Genomic DNA, 12,792 nt, shown 5'->3' on the forward strand with positions numbered 1-12,792 from the left:
ATCATCATCGATCTCCCTCATTCTCTTTTAACCCTACATGTCAATTTATTTTGCAATCTACATAGAGTATGTTTCTAAGGTACAAGAAGAATGTGAGGTTTATAAGGTAATTGTTGTGCAATACGATAACTTTCTGGACGCAGGTATTCTTAATGATTCAAAGGCCTCATGTTATGTTCTCTTGATTTCATCTTAGTACAAATTTGAACTATAAAAGTATGCTCCATGACTTCTAGCTCTACGTGTTGTCTTTATGCATTTATGCTATCTCTCCAAATAGATCAAGTGCTAGAGCCCATATATGTAGCATGTAATTTTATTTTGTGCGGCTCAAGTGTATAAACTTGGCCGTGGAATATACTAATTACAGTGCAACAAATAATAGTATCATTCTGATGTAATATGTATGTTTTCTCTTTGAACTCTAGGTTTTTATCAACAAGTCAATGACTTTGGAAAAGCTAAGGTAATCTTTATCAATGGTCATCGATTTTCCATACTTCCAAGGAACAAGAACGAGAAGAATGTGAGGTTTGTTGGTTAAGTGTTAGCAATAAGAAAATTTTCTACATGAAGTTTCTCGTAATAATTTAAAGACCTCATCGTATGTCCTCTAGTTTCACAGTACCATGAGTTTGACTGGTAAGAGTATGCTCCATGACTTGTTGCTTCACTTGTTCTCTTTATGTGCATGTGTCCATGCTTTAAAATATTAGAACATTGAAACTATTTGTTGCTTTTATATACCAAAAGTATAATCTATTGCATATCCTTTAATTTACAAAAGTGTGTGTACATGAATCAAATTCAACAAATCACTAGCAAGTCTGCTTTGTCCTACAAAAGGCTTCATGGTCATTTTTTCTTTTTGATAAGATTCGCAAGCTAACAGGTTGTCGAAATTGTCTATTTCCAGACTCTTTGAGTCCATCAACTTTCTTATCCTATCTTAAGATGTGCGACCCAGCTTGCATGTCAAATTTGTGAGTTTTCTTGATTATCTAACCTGCGATTTTTTGAATAATCATACGTGCATTATGTTGTGGGATGATATAAAGGTCATTTATTAGTTTATCTAGCAAGTACAAAGAATCATTCTTTAACAAATAAAAATCGTTTTGACTTATTGAAAACTTATAACCTTCTTTGTCCAAAACAAGAATATAAATGATGCTTTTAATCATGCTAGGTACATAATAACATTTTTTCAAATTAATCCTAACATGATCACTACCTACTAAGTGGACTATTCCCACAGCTTCAGCAACAACTCTTTTTGCATTTCCAAGCTGCAGGTCTACCTTCCCCTAACTTAGTCTTTTATTTCTTGCCATCACCTGCAACTCATTATAGACATGAGCACCACATCTAGTATTTAATACCCAAGAAGCATAATTAGCGACCATACTAATTCTAACAACATACACACCTTGGATAGAGGCAAGGAATTTAGGACAGTTCCTCTTCCGGTGCCCCTTCTCATAGCAGTAGTGTTAGGCATCTTGTGTCTTGCTAGCTTTAGGAACCTCCTCTTCCTTCCTCTTGACAACGGTCGGGGCCTTGACAACTGGTTTTCTCGTAGTGGTTGGGCATTTGTCCTTGCTCTTTTTCTTCTTCCAAAGTCGAGCCTTTTTGCCCTTCTTGAAAGTCGAAGCCTCCCCCAACATGATCGCAGGCTCCTATATCTTGATTGTCGCCTCAAATTGGACTAACATATTGATCAATTTGAGAATATACTTCTCAAGTCCATTCATGTTGAATTTCACGACATTGAGTGAGGGAACGACTGAAGGAATACATAAATATATGTGCGTTTTGAACCCCTACTATTGAAAAATAACAATGGATCATATAATTATCTCATAAATTGATCCCTCATATAATAAATGATTATGTGCGCATAGAAATAAAATCACCTAGGCACATAATTATGGATATAATTAACCTTTTACATCGAAAGTATGCCAAGCCACGTATCTGGATCTGGTTCATCTACAAGCCCATGATTTTTGGTTGGATGACAAACACATCATCTTTCTCTTTGATTTGGGATCACCTTAAGAACATCTTCAATATATCCCCATGTTAGATGTTGCTCTAAATATTGTGGATACCACAATCATGCCTTGGTCACCTTGGTTGATTACTACCAGAGTAATTTACTGATTTACACACCTCAAATCTAAGGAATCCATAATGATGCTCCAAGGAAGAATGCAGAGAGAAAAATAGAGAGAGTATTGTAATCAATTCATTTATACCACACTTGTGTTTCTGTGTCGTAATTTGATCACAACCATGTACCCTATTTTTATAGGTGTACTCAACCCTATTCCTAAGAGGAGTCCATATCCCAACATATATTTGGAAGAGTACAACTCTATTTCAAATAGGTTCTATCTCAGAGGAGTCATTATCCCAACATATATTTGGGAGACTCAAACTCCATCTCAAATATGGATGTATATCACGGGTCCACAAACCCGATCCAATATTCAACATCTCCCACTCATAAATATTTGACTCAATCTCCATGATACTCATGATCTTAATTTCTCAATCTCACACTCATCCCTTGATATAGGAATAGGCGTGCAATAAGCAATAAGGAACAATGAGGAGAGTTATATTAAGTCACCACCAAACTAACATAACCTTACAACTCAACAATTTGCCGTGTACCCCAAACTAAGTTGTCACACTTAATCAAGCATTTCTAGTATTAGAATAGATGACCAAGAAACCAATTAGATTGGCCTAGATGTAGTATATTTGACAACACTCGGTATAATGTAATATTATTCAGTGAATAAAATGAGTGTGTTCACTATCGACCTCATCTTTCTTATGCTCATTCATTATGTTCATATCTTCTGGTCTTGACAGGTTTTCCAAACATGCTCTAACAGACCAAATCACTCATGGCCATTAGATATCATGATAAAGTAGCATCATCTAGCTTACACCTCATGACATGGTCCAGAGTCCTACAGGGAATAAGAAAAAATATGGCTCACACAATGACGAAGTAGGAACCTATTCAGTCGCTCACATAGAGGTCGTCTCAAAACACATGTAGTATGAATACATGTTATGATGGAGCTCCCACTCAAATTGGGCATGTCATCACTCTTAACATGATATGAACCTAAGTCCGGTCGCTATCTAAGCGTGTAGCTTGCACAATTCCAAACAGTCACTCTCTAATGCCTTCTAGTAGTTTGCACGTTCAGTTGAAAATTAGACCTTTTATGAAGTGCGGACATACTTCATAATCGGTCAAATATATGATTTCATCTTAGCTCCTCTAGATAAAGTGACTGTTCTTATATATTGTCCTTCCCCACTTCTCAACTGTGAAGGTGATGAATTGCATGACTGATTTGTGCAAAATGATCATTCAAGTCTCATCCCGCTCGCTATCACAACACTAAGGTGATTTCCCGTGTGGGAGGGCCAATTAGTGAAAGCAACAAAAATGCAAGAGGATCAGCTAGGGAACGCACAAGTGGAAGCGGCAAAATAAAAATACGTGAATAAAACTGAAGCGTAATAACAACAATAAAACTAAACGGGGCTTATGGTAAAATTAAGACGAGAGGTACAAAAATCGTAAATCAAGAATTACATCTTTGCTTGATTTACTTCGAACCTCCTTCATTTGATCCGTTCATGCGAGACTTTAACTTAGAAGCCCTCTAAAGGCACGTCCACAGCACACTGGAATATGGGATCCCTCAATTCTCTTTGCAAAAAGAAAATTAGGGAGAGTCAAGTGTGCTTGTGAGAGGGGCGGCCGAATTGGACGTTCTAGGTTAGGAATTTTGTGTTTTTGTGTTATGTCTTCATTAGGTATTCCAAATAACTAATATACATATATATATCTAGAATGAATATACTAGAATGTGTCTAGGTTCATTCTACAATACATTAGGTAATAAACCCTTTATTCCAAATAAATGATGACTAACATGGCACTTTTTAAAAGTCAAATTGTAGTTAATAATTTTCTTTTCTAGAATTTTCCAACAACTTAATTAGGGGGTGCTTTGGCCGATTTTATATAAAAAAATAAAATGCAAGGCCCAAATAATTTTAATTAAATCCAATTTAATTAAAATCCACCTAATTAAGCCCATCATATATTTAATTCAATTAAATATATGAGTCCAATAAGCCTTTTTATTAATTAATAACTCTAATTTATTAAATAATAAGGGCAAGCTCAATATAAATTAATCCTATTAATTTATTCTTGAGCTCCAATGGATCCCTCTCATTTATAAGTAACACAATTACTTATGAAATTAATTTTCAATTAGTCCCTCGTCCCTTCTCAGTGATTTGTGTGTGACTCTTTAGGTTCAATTTTCAGCTAGACTTGGGCTAGTGTCAAACACTATTATTAATTAAATCTAATTTAATTAATAGTTCTTGATCAACCCTTGATAAAAAAAAACTCGTCACCATGGATAGCGGTTAGCAATGGTCCATGGCACTAGAGAATAGGCGAATATCCATGTGAACTTTTAAGCTTTCGTGTCCAGATAAGTAAGGTCCTTTCATCTACCGTTTGGCCTTAGTCTAGGGCATGGAATTAGGTGTCGACTCCCATCTTCAACTAAGCGCCTATACTAAATGCTTGAGATCGCATTACGCCAAATTTCCCAACATAAGAACCTATTTTTTCCTATTCGACCAATGACTGTGCGACTTCCATATGACGACCCCCGCGAGTCAGTTCAATTAGTTGACCACCTTGTCAACTAACCCACTAAATTTGCATAGACGTCCAACGTCTGTTGTCGATGAAATGCGACACTTATCCAATGAATGCAAAACCCAATACAAGTCTCAGTATGAAACTCGATCCTCAATCTCGAGGTTCTCGACCTGGAACATTTCAGGACTAACCCTCAAAAGTTGGTCTCACAACCGCCATCCAATGCGCAGCCTAACTACATGGGTTATGAAGTGGTCTGTGGGCTCTGTTATGACGTCAAAGTAGTGCTTGACGTAATTTGGTAAGCACAACAAATATGTGTGTGAAAGACGAATACTTATCATATTCGTCGGGTCAATATTACTTAAATAAAGGTTGCTTGAATGATTATCAAAATCGTTAATTTAATTGGCTTTTAGTCACCTATTCCAACAATCAGGACCTAGTGACATTTCCAATTCAGTACCAATCACATGTTCTCACAAGCTTCAAGAATCAAGTTCTTCATGATCCTTTATCACTAACATGCCTTCATACATACCAAGGCTAGGTGTAAGGAATAAACAATCATACCGCTCGTAGAACATATTGAAGAACTTAGTCATACGCACATCTCATCAATAATATCTGGTATCTATATATTAGGTCCTCCAACATCACTTGGCGTCGAAAGGATACAGAGTCACACATATGTGCATTGCAATATATATCATGACCAAATAATCTTCAGTTGATCTTAGACTACATCCATAGATATCCTATTGATCACTTGGTTGCATCACACAATGCTTACTAAGGATCATCTTGATATTTACTCACTATTCTAATTGTTGAGCACATGACTAGTTGGGCAAACATATTGTGCATCAAACATTCTATAACACTTACTGAAATAGTACTCATTAGCATTTCTTTTCTTCTTTCGATTTCAAGGCATCTCATTTAACTAAGAAAATTGTGGTTATGGAGTATCAATAAGGATAGTATGACATAAATACAATCTTATTATCTAAATCACTAAGTATCTATCATATTTTCTCCTATGTCCATGTGAAAGACAATTTGGCGATATCTCCATATCACTTCTAGGTATCAATCTTTTCCGCCCACATAGCAGTGAGAGCTAAATTCTCTGACTATCTCGACATATTTTATGATCATCTCGTTCATTGTTAAGCCTATCAAATGATAGCTCAAAGCAATCGATGTTATCACTACTTGGACAATAATTCAAGTTATAAATGGAATTTTAAAGCATCAAACTTGTGCTTGCCACACTGCTTGAATTAACCAGAACATCGACATCGATCCTCATGTCCACTTCTCTTTTGGATATGTGAAGTATCATTATCTAGGCACCACTAGATGAAAGTGGCGCTAGTGGCTATGGTGAATTCGAATAATTCTCACCTCATGGAGAATGTTACACCCATCAAATAGGCGTAAAAATAGTTCACCCTCAGTTGACCTTTATAAACTATCTACTTTGCATTTATCCTCTAGAAACCACATGTTCTAATGATCTTGCAATTAGATAGAAGATCAACATACAATCTTAGTTTCGTTCTTAGTCATTATGGTTATCAATTCCCTTTAAGCAATTGCCCACTTGAAGTGTTAAGTGAAGTCAATTCTTAAACTAGACTCGTCAACATCCACATAATTATGGAGGATACCCATTTAGTATTACAGAGAAGATGGGGAACATTTTTAATTCTCTTCTTATTTGTGGAATTTGAGAACCATTATTCTAGTTAGACGCTCCCACTGACTTTTGAGTCGCTTCAATTATCTCTTTCAATTGAAGATGAATAAAATATCATCATTGCACATAAATAAGCATCTCCTATAAGAATCTTCACTCTCATAGTTAAGATTCCCATTGACCTCACATATCTAAAAAATTCCTTTTAAGGAATTTATTTTGTATAACTAATTTCTCCATGAACTGTTATTCATATCTTATCAATTCATTAAATACATGTCATATGCTTGTTACCATATTAACAAGAGTTGGAGAACTTCATACAGGCACTTTTTCGTATTGTTGACTGCATTAAAAAATTGCATCTATCAAAGTTAAATGGAAAGTGAACTTGCGCCAAATAATTTATAGACATTTCTAGAAATGCTAGATTCTTCTCCTTTTATAAGCTCATATAGCTGCTACAAGTTTAGAATCATGATTAATTTGCAGTTCTATATTTCTCAGTATTTATCTTTTGCTTTCTGTCAGTACATAGAACCATAATGTTTGCATCCTCTAATTCTGTACCTTTCTCAAAATCGCTAATGTTAGCGTTTTTAACTGGTGACATGGGATTGCACTGACCAGCAGCGTGAGAAATATAATCGAATCATTCAATGCCTCATACTTATTAGTCTGCATGCATTTAGTCGACAAGCTTTAAAGATTTTGAATATCCTCTTTATTTTCCAGCGGCACTTTTCGCTAGAATGAATTCCAGTGATGGTAACCTTTAGTAAATGAATCAAATGGCCTCCTCTAGCTAACTTGTTCAATCTCAAGGGAGAATAACTTTTTAGCGAGTGAACAAAGTAGCCTCCTCTAACTAACATGGTCATTCTCAAGGGAGAATAACTTTTTAGTGAGTGAACCAAGTGGCTTCCTCTAGCAAACATAATCTTTCTCATGGAGGTTAACTTTAATGAGTTAACCAGATGGTTTATTCTAGCTAACATGGTATTCTTAAAACCTTTTATGCCATCACGTACGAAATGAAAGAAGAAATATAAATGCAGGTAAGTCAAACAATGCATTTTGGATGGATAATCCAAAACACATAATAATTATCTTAAAAGTGTTTTCAACTTTAATTGGACTATATCAAGTTACTAGTGCCTTTTGCACAACTCTTTAGAGTAGCTCCCTTACTTTTTACATGACTCTTGAAGAGTGAAGTGTTGGAAATGGATCGGCCCAGTAAGCACGGGAAAAGTGAAAAAAAGAAAAACAAAAAGATCGAGCAAAAAAGCAAATAAATTCCCAATCAAGGTGTATACCCTTGATCTTTTCCTGGACGTTCGGTGTAAAATAAAACATACACGGGCCATGAATCAAGAGAAAATAGGAAAAGAGGGACACAAATTCTAAATAGGAATTTACCATTGTTGTTTTCTCGTTTGGCATCAAGAATTGATTCCGTTGATCCTCTCGGTCCAAGATCTCAATCCGAGGATCCTCTAAAGACTAACACACCACCACTGAAGGATGTGGTGATTTCGTGCTAGCAAAAACACCACAGAAACATCAAGAACTAAAATATTATTGATTAACATTTGATTCTTGAATTCTCTTTCGATCTCTAAGATCTTGAGAGCTTTTGAGAGGGGAGAGAGTGAAAATTCTTACGTTAGTGTACAACTACTGTTAGGCATGGCTACGAGGGTTTCTCGAGCTATAAATATGATCTAGTCATAGTATAGCAAGGCTCTTGACAAGTAAGACTCCTATACATAAAAACTGAAAGCAACAAAAGATGAGAGTGGATCGGCTAGGGAAGGCGCAAGCGGAAGCGATAATATCAAAATTCATAAATAAAAAACCGAATCATAATAAAACCATGATTGCAAGGGGTGTACCCTTGGAGTTCCTGGGCATTCGATGCAGTTAATATTAACAATAATAAAACTAAACGGGGTTAATGGTAAAATTAAAACGAGAGGTACAAAAATCATAAATCAAGAATTGCCTCTTTTGCTTTATTTACTTCGAACCTCCTTCGTTTGTCGGTTCATATGCGACTTTAATGTAGAAGCCCTCTAAAGACACGTTTTATAGAGTGTTAACGCATCTCTAAGTGCGTAGGAAGTACCTCTGTCATATACTGACAGGGGATGGATCCTATTCTTGCAACTGACCGTCCTCGCTACGCACTCCAACTGCATTGGATAGGGCTTATGATGGTCGTGTCTGTGACACAGTCGCCTCCCGCACAGACCCAAGATACAGTCATCATATGCACTTGACTACTGTGATTCCTGAAGTCTGAGAACTACTCCCGTACCATCAGAGTCGGGGACTCGAGTCATACTAACCAAGCCTTCAAGTTTCCATATGACGATCCTCGTGAGTCAGTACAGTCGATTCGACACGTAGTCAATCAACCCACTAAGATCGCATAGACGTCCCACGTCTGTTGCTAATGAAACACGATACTCATCAAATGAATGCAACTCTTAATGCAAGTTTTGACAGGACACTCGATGCCCTTTCATGAGGTCCTCAACTTGGAAGATTTCAGATCAACCTTCAGAAGTTGGTTTCATAACCGCCATCTAATGCGCGACCCAACTACATGGGTTATTAAGTGGTTTGTGGGTATTTGTTGTGACGTTAAACCGGTGCTTGGTGTAATTAGGTAAGCACAATAGATACGTGTGCCAAAGATGAATACTTAACATATTCGTTGGGACAATATTGCTTGAATGATTCTCAAAACCGCCAATCTCATTGGCTTTTGGTCACCTATTCCAATAATCTCCAACTTGACCTTAAAGCCAATTACTCATATTTTGAGAGTAATTTGATTATGAGCAATCTGCGATACCAACTAGGTCTTATAGGTCTACATTCATTTCTATCGATATCCTGCGATCTAACCGTATGTTAAATCTTTTTATCATTGATCCAAGTAGATGATGGTGTCTAAGATTTTTTCTTGGACTTGTGATGAGATCTCGGGTCTTTTACATTGTGTCACAGCCTAGTCGTCATCCTCCAAGGTGACTACTGGCGTGGCTATGCTAGGTAGCATACTCAACAACTGGGCGTTATTTTTCAATCCTCACCGTTTTCCAATACAACCTTTAAAATTTCCATACATTCAATTTTTCATGATAAGGTTCCTTGTGGTATCCCTCTTGGAACCTTTCCAATATTACCATAGTATCATAAATCTTGAATGTACGTTCGTTTTGAGATTAAATATTATTCATATGATCCTGGAAGCTACTATCGCAATCACAAATAAACTCTCCATTAATGTGCATCAAGGGCTCTTCTTCAATCCTTATTCAGGTACTAAAGATAGCCCTTCAACAGTTGTCTGTTGCCTCGTCGATCCACACTCGATATCCATTGTTATGCTAAAAAATCATAAGCAACATTCGGTTCAGTGCACCGAACATTCCATGTTGCTTACAACAAAGATGTAGGGGATGTCAAATAGCTCATCATCAGACTACCATGACTGCATCTTGGATAGCTTATCCTTATATAGGAATCCAATTCCTATTATGGAGAATTTTATGACCAATGTTCGTGTTTTAGACTTCCAACACGTCCTTCTGTCATTCCAAATGATCAAGATATTTTTAATATCCAAACACTCGAAACACAATTGAGCTCCCATTGACGTTCTACCTTGTTCTTTACCAAGTCAAGTACCTCGTGATCTTGTCAAAACAAGTATGTAGCATGTACAAACCTAATTTGAACTCCACAGTGGACTTTATGGTTCCAAGCCATTTATCCGGATCGTTGTCCTACATCGCTTCTCCTTATCCAGTTTCATAACCTCGTACCTTTCAGGTAACTTAGATATGGTCAGTTAAAATTTTGATTACAAGTGATATTTGCATTATTCCATAATGAATGTTAAAATGCATCACGAAGATGAAGATGCTGACGACAGTTGTAAAATGAGCTGAACAATCAGGAAACTTGCAGCCGTGAGGAAGAAACGTAATGAGCAGACAGCAATTTTATTAGTTATTTCGCGACTTTATTTTCTGCAGCAGTGAAGAAATCGCATTTGTGCTTTATGTCGCTATAGCACTTTAAGTGAGGTAGTTGTATCAGTTAAGAGCCTGAAGCTCTATATATATGTGTACACTGGTTCATTTACAAAACAACCAAGAAACAGAACTCATAAGCTCTGCAATACATTCAGTTTTTGCTTCAAGAATTTGTTTTCATTCTTCAATGAAGGTTTCTCTGTTTCTTCTATTCCAAATTTCACATGGTATCAAGAGCTATCATTGATTAAACAAGAAAATCTGCTGCAAACTTATCTTGATTACAAGATTCACAAAGAAGATCAAGAATGGCAGAAGACCTTGATATCCTCAAGCTGCAACCCAGTGATAATCCGGGAATAAGTCTTGTTACTACTCTCCTGGACGGCTCCAATTTCTTATCATGGAGCAGGTCAATAAAATTGGCCTTGATAGCCAAAACAAAGCTGAGTTTTATCAGTAAAGATGCAGAAATACCAGAAAAGGATACAAAAGAATTCAAGCAATGGACAAGGCTGTGTCTGCTTCCACGCCGTGGCCACCTCTTTTACTCGTTCTACGGCTCCCTCCTCTTCGTAAGAGAACTCTTTCTTTCCTCGCAGCCGCCGAAGAGGTCGCAACTGATCAAACTAGAAGATATATGAAGTGAGTCTAACGAGAAGCGAGCCGGCAGCATGGTTACCTCGTGGATCTTGAATTCTATTTCAAGGGACATAGTCGAGAGTTTCATGTACACAAGTATGTCAAGAGAGCTATGGACTGAACTTGAAAGCAGATATGGACAAAGCAACGGTCCAATGGAGTATCGGCTGAATAGGAAACTTGCATCTCTGTCACAAGGTTCTTTAGATCTTTCTACGTATTTTTCAAAATTGAAAAGGCCATGGGATGAATTAGCCTGCATTACACCTGTTCCAAAATGCACATGTACCCCAGGATGCACATATACTGCAGCAAAGGAGAGTGCAGAAATCAAAAGTTCAGACCAGTTTATGCAATTCCTAATGGGATTGAATGATACCTACGACCATGTGAGGAGCCAAATCCTCATGATGGAGCCCTACCCCAATGTTAGCAAAGCATTTTCCATGGTTCTTAGAGTTGAGAAACAGAATGAAGAGGACACTGAACCACAGTATACGTCTCAAAATGTGGCAATGCAAGTTTACAAGAAACCAGATTTTTCAAGAAACTTTCAAAAGAAAAGAAATTTTGTTGACAAGAAGTCACAAGTGTGTAAGGAATGTGGCAAGTCAGGGCACCTCAAGGAAGTATGCTTTGAAATTCACGGGTACCCGGACTGGTACAAGAACCTAATAGAACAAAGAAAGAATAATGCCAATGGAACCAACAGAGTTGCTGCTGTCATGGAGAAAAGGGAAGACACCAATAAAATGATTGATGAAAGGGAAATAGCTGAGGTTTTGAAAACTGAATTGCACAAGATCCTGGGAGGACTAAAACCTCATACACTAGCACATACTGATGCAAATTACATTGACTTTTCAGGTAAAATTACTGAGCACCTTCCCTTCAATTCTGAAATTTCTTGGATAATAGACAGTGGTACTACCACTCATATGTGCAACAATGATTTAATGCTAATCAATAAGAGAATTGAAATAGTCAATAAGTATATCCATCTTGCAGATGGAACAGAACATAAAGTTATGAGTATAGGGGACATGAGACTTAATGATAAACTTTTTTTGAAAAATTTTTTGTATGTCCCAGGCATACACTTTAATCAGCTGTCTGTCAGTAGTTTATGTGCATCATCCAACATTAAATTTGAGTTTTTTGAATCTTATTGTGTGATGCAGGACTACAAGATTAAAGATATCATTGCAGTGGCCTTCCTTGTAGGAAAACTTTACATCTTGAATAAACAATCCTTTGACAGCAAGATCATAAAGGATACTATGTGTAGTTGCAGTACTCTTGGGCTTAATGCTTCACAGATTTCTATAGAAACTTGGCATAAAAGGCTAGGTCATTTGTCCTACAATGTATTGATCCACACTGGTTTAATTAGGAATGACAAAGAACAGGCTACACCATGTGAAATCTGCCCACAGGCCAAGTTACAGAGGCTGCCCTTCACTTTAAGCACTTCTATTTCTAAAGAATGTTTTGATCTCTTGCATATCAATTTATGGGGTCCATATAACAAATATTAAATCTCAAATGTACTTATATGTTGACTATTGTGGATGATTGTAGCAGATCTACATGGACTTACCTCATGCAATACAACTCACAAACTTTAGAATTGTTAAAGAACTTTCATAAGATGATTCTTACATAGT

This window comes from Sesamum indicum, linkage group LG6, assembly GCF_026168435.1.
Source record: "Sesamum indicum cultivar Baizhima isolate 11 linkage group LG6, ASM2616843v1, whole genome shotgun sequence".
Classification (NCBI taxonomy): domain Eukaryota; kingdom Viridiplantae; phylum Streptophyta; class Magnoliopsida; order Lamiales; family Pedaliaceae; genus Sesamum; species Sesamum indicum.